An 11063-nucleotide genomic window follows, 5' to 3' on the forward strand; every position below is an offset into this window, starting at 1 on the left:
ATGTTTCTTCATTTTCTTCTTCTTTTATCACATATAAAGGCACCTCTTTCAGAAACGATAAAAATTACCTCGTCGTATCCTAACACTGACAAACGGTTGTCTGTGGTTCGATGTTTCACATGCATGACTCGTTACTGCAGACCGTCTTGGAGTATCTGGACTTGATATCAGGGAATTCGATCTTCATTTCTACGGACATTCCGTACGCAGAGTCACTTTCCTGTAAAACAATACAAATGAGGTCTAAATATGATGTAGAATCTGAAAACGATTGTTCGTATAACGTTGACGTTATGATATATCTGAAACCGAATACGTTTTTTCGAGGCGAAAAAAAAAACTCATAATTATAATAACTACAGATATTGATGTATTTGATTATATTCAATTATGAACTCCATTATTGACTCATTATGAGTACCAAATCACAATGTTTTTCGATAACTTACGAATCGTGTCATACACTCGGTTTTGAAATAAGAAAAACATTTTCGATTAATAAATAGTACAAATTTATAGTCATAGTTGAATATTATTTCAAAATGGGTTGAGCGAGTGAATACCAATTTCGAACTTACGAATTATAAACAATTTCCTCTGTGTTACAGAATCAACAAAAACAATCAATTGACAACGATATTTCTATTTATAAGCCAACTACTATGTAGGTTTTTTCGATTTATGTTGTTCTAAAACACGTTTACACGTTATAGTCTTTATCCATAACTGAACAATGTATGTTACAGCTAATGAGTCAAGAGTAGAATCATAGACCTAAGCGATCATACTTGTTGTAACATTTTGCTTCAAAACATTGCGGACAAATTTAATCTGTTTTATAAATAAATAATTTATTTGTACAGCTTTGTTGAGTCTATACTCGACCGGTGTTCATGAGTCGTAGCATTAAAAACTTCCTAATATCATGTATCGAAGTAAGTTTTAGAAATTTAGAAATGTAGAAAAGTTGAAAAAATAACAGTTTGATAAATCCTGAACACGAGTTCAAATACATTTTCCTCTGTGTATTTCTGTAGGCAATACGATTGAATTTCGAAAAAAAATATGTAATTATTTAAATCAGAACTTGGCCATCCTACATATTTAATAACCATAATCCGTACATCTAGAAATTTGATTCAGTAAGTAGGAAAAAGACCCGAACTGAAGTTCGGTATTCTCTGAGAGATGAATGTTTTTACGGTCATTTCACGGCAGTATCGAACGATGCGTTTGAAATCGTCTGGCGAATGTTGCATAATAATGGTAGATCGGAGATTGGGTGTAGTGTGTGTAAGGAAAGTACTTGATCAAGTTTTGCGTCTTATACCGTACCGCACTTTTCCGTTTAAGGAAATCTACCAGTGCTTTCAGACAGGTTTGGGATTATTTTGTTCCTCGGCGGTGAATTCGACATCGCATGAATTACGGCTGTATACGCGTACGCTACGTTGATGGGGAAGGGGTGAGAGTAAACTGAGAGAAGATAAGAGGAAAAAAAGTTACTACAGACGTATACGAGTGTTTACGTAATAATTTTGAACTCAAATAATAACTGAATCCTGAGTGAATATGCAAACAACCACCGCCGCCGCCGTGGAAAACAAACTTTGAATCAACTCATTAAAGTATTACACCGTCATTACGTTGCTTGTGTGTAACGCATGACAACGCGAATACGCAAATAATGTACTCGTTTATATATATATATATATATATATAAATATGTGTGTGTGTGTGTACATAATATTTGTATTACTTAAACATTTTCGATACGTAGTGCACACGTAGAAACGTATATATTTACGTAATATTTCTAAATTCTAATGTGATATTCATGGTAGTAATATTGATATGGTATATGTGGCGATTGTGGTCGTTTTGTTATCATGAAATGGTTATATGACATTTTGAATTCGGCAACACTGTGTACAGTAGACTAGGGTGACCAGACGTCCCGTTTAAAACGGGATTGTCGCTTTTTTGATCATCACGTCCCGTTGTCCTGGCAAACTTACTCGTTGACTTGAACGAAAAAACCGTTAAAACAAAAACCGTCGACGCGACTGTCGTGTACCGGGACCGGGTCGCATATTAGCATTCTGAGGTCGGTCTCGGCACCGGTTATCATTTTAGCTTTCTGATTGGTTGTTTGATTTTGCCACGCTTTTTAAAAACTGTTATCTGGTATCATGTGTTATTGAATATTATCACATTGCAATGCATATTTACTAATTTTTTTTTTTTTTTTATAATGTGTGAATAAAATTAATCTTTAAAAGGGTTTTTACTTTTTATTTTATTTTAATTTTTGTAGGTAGCATTTTAAGTAAAATATTATGAGTCGAAAAGTTTCTTAAAATGTTTAAATTAGTGGAATTTGATGATAATTCATTTTATTCTAATATGTTTTCCGAACAAGATATTTGTAACTGGATTAGTATTCATGGTAAAAATACTATTACAAGCTGTTGTGTGAAAACATATTAGAATGAAATGAATTATCATCAAATTCCACTAATTTAAACATTTTAAGAAACTTTTCGACTCATAATATTTTACTTAAAATGCTACCTACAAAAATTAAAATAAAATAAAAAGTATAAACCCTTTTAAAATACAGCGTTATTATTATAATCGCCGGCCTCAATAATTACAATGTTCAATCGTCGATTGTAAACAATGTTTACCATTCGATTCAATTGGAACTCGAGTCTGGAATATTGTGTAAACTGAATATTTTTTTCCATCCTACCATGGGCCCCTAATATTTTTAAGTGTCCAGGGGCCCCCAGGCGATCGCAGGGTATCCGGATGGGACAGATCGACACTGGATTTCACGATAGCATAATACGGATACGCTGTCCTGTTGTTGACACTGGTTAACGGACACGCGGACGCGGCCAAACGACATGATGAAACAGTTTTTTAATAACACAAAAAACGACCAGACCCATGTGTACGTGCTTTAAAATCAATTGTCTCGAACGCACGGTATGATTTATACCGTCGGAGATGCGTCTTATCCCGATAGAAATACCCATATCTAATATTGTACGCAATAATAGCCGTTTGTTCCGATCGATAATCATGTCAACAGTAGTGACAGTTTTGTTCGTGATGAAAACCCATAGCAATGTTTTTCGATCCGGCCGGAGTAAGAAACTTCTTGTTCGTAGGTATTTATTTTTTTTCGTCGGCGCTTTTCGGCTAAGGAAATATGCACTGATCGCCACGGTTCGAATGTAACATTCATTATATATATTCATACCAAATTCATATTCGTATTTATATAATATATATATATTTTAAAACTTTTTTTTTTTAAAAATTAAATAATAATAATCACAAATAAGGAATGCACCGTATGGTTACGGCTTGACAGGCTCAATTAGGCAGTCGAGTCAAGCCCCGGGGAAGATTATTTTTTACAATAAAAAGGGTTATCATGTTTTTGTTCCCTTGCGGGATACGTGCACAGAGAAGGCAAAGGGTCTTAAGTAATGCTGGGGATATCTCGAATAAGTTCCCGCGTATACGCTAACTTACCCGGGTCCCCGTCGATCAAGTAACCGGAGGTGGGTGGGAAACTGTTGGTTCTGAATGGGGCCATTTTTTGTTCGTGGCCACACCGGATCCACGTGGAGCTTTGGGACACTACGGACACGGAATATCGCCGCGTGTGATATTGTCCGATGTAGTCATCCGGCATTCACCGATACTCGTCGATGTTGGGTCGCCGCGGTGCCGCGTTGGAACGATTATGTTCACTACTTGTCGTCAATCTGACCGGATATATGTGTTCGGTCAAGGAATTGGTCGAAGAACTTTGATAAAAAATTATGAATTTGTGAATGACCCTCTTATTTATCCTCGTTTCGTTTCGTCGGTTTGTCTATTTTGGCAGTATAAGAATAGCATTGTTCAAATGTGTTTTTTCATCGGAGGGTACCATTTTACACTTCCTGGTAGTGTAAATTGTACCCTCTACATGTGGTCTGTAACGTCATATGGGGTGTTATCTTATATTGCCGTTTCGTTTTTTTTATTTTTATGTGGTGGCCCTTAAAAGAGTCGTTTTCTGTCGTCGGATTTTGACAAGATTTTTCTGTACCGTAACGATTTGTCTTTATCCATATAGTTCTAAAGTATTCCTTTAATATAGATATTTTTATAAATATTTTTACCGAACACTAAAAATCATTATTACAGGACTTTGAAAATCATTAGAATAATTTTTCGTTTGTTAACACCGTTTTCTTATCTAATCGATGAAGTCTAACTTATCGATAAAATCGATATGATATCCGTTGTCGGGCGTGAAAATACGTTTCTTCTGTAGTATAAATATGAAATGTACTGTCCTAACAATTGCGACACAGGAATAAGATTTCTAATATAAAATTAAAAAAAAAATAATAAACCCTCGGAACTTATCATTTAAAGTTTAAAATTTTTAATTTTAAACATATACTCAATGACATATATTTTGAACAAGAATATGGATGCAGTTGAAATCCGGATGATTCACGAATCTTTAATTTATCCAAAAAACTTTGTCGACGCATCGATTTATACGTTGTTAAAATGTTGTATATTTTTGACACGGCGATATTATATAACGACAGTGTTCTCGTTGGTTTCCGTGACGTAATTACGTTTCGTTTGTCAATCGCATACAGCTCCTTCGGTTGACGTAACTATACGCTTAATTACAATCTTTTACAGCATACCATATGGGTACGAAAACCGTCGTGTAAATCATAAAATCTTCATATTATGTACTATAAATAAAACGTTGCTACAACATCGATCGATTAATTACGTACAGTCGAACAATATGATCAGATGTTGATTTAAAATATATTAAAATAAAACTGATATAGTTTTGACAACAAGGCTGTGAATTTAATGGAATTTTATAACATAGTTAAGTTCAAAAAAACTTTTGTTACACAATACAGGCTTATATTAATGAACATTTTTTTTAAGTTGGCTAAGTCAAAAGTTTACTCGCAATTAATAACATAATTAACTGATTAACTTTAGTTAAATTATTATTATTATTATTGATGTTTCAATTTAAATTGCAAGGTATCATTAGTTTATGGATAACATTTCGGTGAAATAATTATCCACCACCACGGGGAAATTATTAAACGTAGGTATCCATTACCATTACAGAAATAATTAATATATAATTTGAACCCATCAATATTGGTAATTCGTTAACTATTTGTTTTTTTAAATAGTGAATACCAATAGTAACTATTTATGTAGGTATAATTGGCGTACCTTCTTAAAACGTTTTGCATGGGAAATACATTTTTTTATAATTAGGTAGGGAATTGCTAAAGTATTTTACTATCGCTTTAGTTTTCATTAGTGGATTACAGTTAATAAAACTAAAACCGAGACTAAAACCAAACCAACTTAACTTGGTTTTTATACATATTAGTAATTGACTGTACACAGTAGTATTTAGTAATACAACTAATAAACAATAAAAGATTTATAATGCAGATAATATATTAAAATAGTTTATTTTGTACACCGTCATCCGTCTAATTTTTATTTGTTCACTTCCAATCGACATCGTGCATTTAGTACTAGTGGTTTGTTCTATATTTTTCCATTCATTGCAGCGCTCGTTGATCTTTCGGCATATCTTCGAAACCGTCGCCTACACCAGGAGCCACCACCACGTCTACGATACTACCAGCCGTCATAATGAAACTAGAATCTGTACAAATATATATTTATTTATATTAATATACGTTTTTGTACGATCATTTGTCATGCGGTTGTTTACACGAACGTGGGAAAATTTAAATATTTGCATACAGCCCGTATTTCCATCAGTAGGTTTTATCTATGATACATAAAAAAAAAAAAAAAAAAAAAATTGTGATAGATCGTAGCAAATTAAGTACGTAATAATATATTCATATCAAATTAAAGATTGCATTTATTAAATCACTTACCTAAACAATACGCTGTTTGTTGATATTGATTAAAAAGTTGTCCAAGTTTTCAAGTTATATTTTCTCTTTTATATTTAATTTTGCTCGAACGACCATTCCTGTTTGTGGGATTTATTTATTTAAATCACGTTCACGACCGCAAAATGTTCATTCCGTTATATACATAAGTGACTAGTTTGTGTTTGACTGTAATGTGTGTAAAATCAAATCAAAGACGCTCATTGTCAACCAACACTTACGCTGTGCTACTGTAGGGAATGCGTGGTGCTGTTTTGTTCATCAACAGTGAGTGGGGTACAACAAATACTTCGTTGACGGTCTATTTTATTTAGAGACTAAAATATTATTTTTCATCGGTAAATATTAGATTCGCGTGATTAATATTGTTGTTGGGATATCAAGAGTTGCCATTGCCTCCAGTTTAAAACTTAACGAATATGCTTATTATATTTATTAGTATTAAACGGAATTGGAATAACTCAACCCTATTTGGATACTGTAGTACCTACTTAGAATTTATTTAAAATTATGATCAACCGGTGTTGCACACTGACCGTTCTAAATGGTCTAGATAATGTTACTTAAGGTTAGTGTTATCAGTGAAATGTGTATTAGTTATTCATAGGATGTTATTATATTTATTATTAACGAGACCGTCCAATAATGGGGCAGGTATCCCATCCGACGTTTTGCACGAAAAGCTGCTCCGGGAAATATTTGTTTACGCCGCCGCTGGTCGTAGACGAAGCTAAACATTTTGAATAGTTTCGTTTAATTTAAAGGGAATATTATTTGACTACCTGACGCCTACATACATTTACATCGTATATTATCATATGTGCAAATGACTTGGGAACTGAGAACGAAACCAGGGAAACAAAATGTGCTCGGGGAACTACGAAAAGTAAACAAACACTCAGTTGTATAATATTATTCTTGATGATCGTACGCGCAATGACTTTTGGTTTTAGTTTTATTAAAACGTAACATTAATACATTTATCGATGAAAAAATTACATGTTTGTAACGGACAAAATCTCCGATGACCGTTTTTTTTTTTTTTTTGCAAATTATCCTTAGGTATTATTAAATATTCGTATTATTTTAGTGGTACCGCACCATCACTGCGTGCATACACTTATATGGTGTATCGTGTACGTGATCCAAAGAGATAAACAAGTTTCACTACAAAATTTCCGTGAGAACCACATTAAACTTTAATACTTGAAAGTTTCGATATTTATTTTTAGGTAAATAGTTGAAACAAGCATAGTGGCCTACACGATGCTCAAGATTTAGTTTGTTTCTCAAACGTAAAGTCAATTATTTTTCGGTCGTTGATTTATTTGCATATTAAAATTAATATGTTTCTTTTAAACTATGAAAATCTATATTTTATATATTTAAGGTCTTTTCCAATAATTTTTTTTTTCTGCTCGTTTAATTTATCACGTCGGATTAATAAAAATAAATATTCGTCCTATTTTGTTAGATGTAAAACAACAATTGATTCTGACAAAAAAAAAAAAAGAACTTATACGATAAATTCGTGTTTGGGTATTTATGAAATATTATGGTTATTTATATGTATGTATATAGTAGAGACCAATATACACAATTATCATGATGTACCATAATATGTTTCTCGGACGTAAATAATTTGCGAATAATTATTATTTTTCGTTTGTAAATAAATACATATCGTACTAAAACAAATAAAATAATTAAAATTTCTTTTTAACTATGCAAGTATACAGTTCATTTAACTTAAATACTTTTTAATTGATGAATTTATACTTTTCATTTATTGCGTTGATTTAATATAAATGAATATTTATTTAATTTAGTCAAAAAAGTGTGATTAACTCTAAGAAAGAGAGAAAGTTTACAAGTACTTCCATATTTAGACAGACATAAATAATTTTATTGTTATTATATACCGAAACGTATTGTGATGGTAAATGTTATAACATTTTAAATTATTGGAAACTCATAAAGTTGCGAAATCTAAGTGTTATGTATCTATAAATCCAGTGTTGTATATATATATACTGAACAGAAAATAATTTTAAATTTATATCAGTACATAAAATGAAGTAGATTATTTTTTCTCTAGATAAATTCCGAATTGGCTGAATGAATTTTCGTGGACATTTTAGGCTTTGGTCAAAGAAAAGAAACTTTAAACAAAGATGAAATTGAATAAATACCATTCAAGCCCAGCTTATAGTTCATCATTAATTATTTTTATTTTTTTACTAATCAAGTAACTCATGAATCATACTAATATATTATTATTAACAAAATAAAAATGAATATAATTAAACTGTGTAACTATGGTAAACAATAGTATATTTTTCGATATTCAAAACTATTTATAAATGCATTTCATAGAACAATGTTTGTAATAATAATTATAAATTTATATTTTAATACTAGCTGACCTGACAAACGTTGTTTCGTCATATAAATTATTTCTAGAGAATATTTTACTAGAAAAAAAAATAACTAATTTAATAAAAGTGGAAGTATGGAGTGCTGTAAACGGTGACGGAATATAAAAATGGAAAAACACAGAACATTTATTTTTTTAATAATTTGTTAAAATTGGTCCTTTAAAATTATATATATATATATATATATATATATCGCTAATTATGACAATATTAGTAAAAAACAATATAAATTCGTTAATGTAACAGAGTATACAATATTTTTTGCTATCCCATCTTTCGCCAACACAAACAAATTGGATGGTTCGAGAACACGCTACGTATAATTGTCCGCGTGAAAAACATGATATGCTCAAATCTAAGCCACAGACAGACATCTTTGGCCTTGAGACTTATTGATAGTCGTTGCAAATGCCAATCTAATTGGAATTTGAAGACGTTTAAATTGTATTGGCACATCTGTGGGTAAAATAGGGATTCGCGGTACTAATATATTTTCACCTCGGAATTTGCCATTTAAAATGATTGCTTCGATAACATTATTATTAATTTTTTAATGACATCGCGTGCCGTTGCACAACCGTGAGGGATTCAAATTACGAAACAAAATAACCGGAGATTCAAACTTCAGTTGTAAATTGCGGTGACTTACCTGGTAAATCCAATGAGTTTAAAAACTCTGTTTGATAATTTACAGCTCCCATAACATCGCAAACTGTATTAATAGATTTGTATGTCATCAAGTCTCTTGGTAACAAATGTTGTATCTTAAGATTCAATATGTTGACGTCTCCATATTTTTTGCTGCTAAAATTGCTTTTTCTACCAACCACTCATAATTTGTTTTTTATTCTGTGTACATTAGGAAATATCTGGTCAATGAGAGCATCTTGCGAATCAATGATAGTGCGAAAATCGGTTGTTAATTTTATGCATCCCGTTTCATCTGTAGTAACTTACCCACCACCGATAACCAACCATTTGTTTTGAGAATCTTCTGCACGCAGCTTTTTTTGATCGAATCGCAAGTATCGAAATCGTTCGCTCTCTACTATTACATACATGTCGACTATAAATTGTTGACAAAGCTCACGACATCATAGAATAACGTTGTCTTGATCGCGTCTAATCATCAACCGATATGGATAAATAATCCTTCAAACTAACTTTTTTTTGGCACCTGTTGCGGGATCATGTTCTTTAATATTTATGCAATACCCGTCATTTAATACCAAAAATAAAATTAATAGTTTTTAAATAGTTTTAATAGTTTTTTAATAGTTTTATTTAATAATTAATTTTCAACTGCGCAGTTATCGACCAGGTTAAAAATTATTAAATTAAACTACGATTTATTAAACAATAGCACTTTTCTAAAATTTTTTTTCGTAAAAACCTTCTCGTGGCATTTATGAACAATTAAAAAAAATTTGTGCCAAATCGGCCCAGCCGTTCTCAATTGATGAAATGTTAAACATTTTTGACTCCATTTTAATATATATATATATATATATATATATAGATAAAATATTGTAATAATAAATAAATTACTCATACTATGACAATACTATTTCATTTGTTCAACACATTTTTTCATGCGTATAGAATAGAGCTACTCATATAAGTGGTGATGTATTATTATTATTTTTGGTACAAGCACTGGCGTATATTTATATAAATTATCCGCGTACAACAAAATAGATCATGTGATATTACTATGACAATAATTCCATCTCTTAGACAAATGTAACAGACCAAAAATGCAAATAAAAACCATTTTTATTACTAAAAATATTATTTTTATGTTACCCATGTTTCAGAACTATGTAATATTAAACTTTGTTTAGAGTTAAATTTGTTATTTAGTTAATATCATTTGCGACTGTAGCTTTCACAGAAAGTTCTAAGTAAAAAATAAAATAAAAATAATATACAAATAAATAAACTAATAACTTATTTATAGAAATAAATATTTACCCTGGAGTATTATTATATTTGTAGAGTACGACTGGTTTCGAATTAAATATTAATCGGCAGATATATATGTACAATGTGAATAAAATCGCGACTGATGATGAAAGAGTAAAGGAAAAAATACACTGAGAAAAATTGGTCGTTTTACATAAAGATAGTTTATTTGAATAGGAGAGATTGTTTATAATTAAATTTTATTTAACAAACGATAAGAATTAATAATTAATAAGTTACCTTAAATAAATTATCTCTATGTAAAACGACAAATTGTTGTCAGTCAGACGCGATTTTGTTGACTTTGTATACAGCTGACATTGGATTTTTAATTATTCGAAACCGGTCCTGCTTTACAGATATACGAATACTCCAAGCTAAACACTTATTAATTTATTTCTAAACACAAACTATTATTTTTATTTATTTATATATTGATTATATATGTCTGGAGTTTATCTTATAAGTTACAATAGCCACCCCCGCCCATTGTTTTCCATGCGTACCAGCTGTTACACCTAGCAATAGGGTTGTCTTATCGCCAAAAATCGAACCCTACGACGAATCGTACGAATTTGTTCGTCGTCGGGTATCGGTTTATTCTCGACCGATATTCCTCGAGTCCACGCCGTTATCGGAAAAAAAAAAAAAAAAAAAA

Source organism: Sipha flava, unplaced genomic scaffold (genome assembly GCF_003268045.1).
Source record: "Sipha flava isolate LNK unplaced genomic scaffold, YSA_version1 64_pilon_pilon, whole genome shotgun sequence".
In the NCBI taxonomy this organism is placed as follows: domain Eukaryota; kingdom Metazoa; phylum Arthropoda; class Insecta; order Hemiptera; family Aphididae; genus Sipha; species Sipha flava.